We start from the raw sequence: 820 nt of genomic DNA on the forward strand, positions 1-820 counted from the left end.
AATGCCTTTGCATAGTCAATAAAGCACAGGTAAACATCTTTCTGGTATTCTCTGCTTTCAGCCAAAATCCATCTGACATGAGCAATGATATTCTTCATACCACGTCCTCTTCTGAATCTGGCTTGACTTTCTGGCAGTTCCCTGTCGACGTACTGCTGCAACCATTTCTGAATTATCTTCAGCACCAAGCCATATCTTGAAGACTAAATTTAGTGAGCCTGGCTTCGAACAGAAAAGGAAAGATTTGCAACTTTGGGTGAGAGAAAAGCTGCTGGCAGATTAATTTTGGTCAGGGATTTCTTTAGAGTGGATATTTGGTTTTGTAAGAAAACCCCCAAATCAAAGCAAGATATCTGCTATCAATTTCTTTCTGTGACACTCCTGATGACAGTCACTGGTGATGGCCTTGCAAGGAGAGAAAACTCAAACCCCCAGACCTCTCTCACTCTCTGTTCCTCTAGACAAAACCTTCAAAAGGGCAACCCTCCAACATGTGCCATAGGTGCCAGCCATTGGAAGCATCCAGAAGCAGAGGTGGGAGTGGTTGGGGCTGGGAACTGTTGTATAGAAATGGTAAAAAGAATCTGAGGGGACTTGTGAAGCCCTGTCACGATCTATTATAACAACATACCAAATGCCACCCTCCTGCCTAGAAGAAACTATGACCCTGACTTTGAAAACTGTAAGTCATTTTTGCCTGTTTTTGAACTTTATATGGAATCATTATGAGATCCAGCAAGATTGTTGCATATAGCAACAGTGTGCACATTTCTGTTGCTATATAATGTTCCATTGCTTAAAAACACTGCCATTTACTTAT

This window comes from Trichechus manatus, unplaced genomic scaffold (assembly GCF_000243295.1).
Source record: "Trichechus manatus latirostris isolate Lorelei unplaced genomic scaffold, TriManLat1.0 scaffold00150, whole genome shotgun sequence".
NCBI classification, from domain to species: Eukaryota; Metazoa; Chordata; class Mammalia; order Sirenia; family Trichechidae; genus Trichechus; species Trichechus manatus.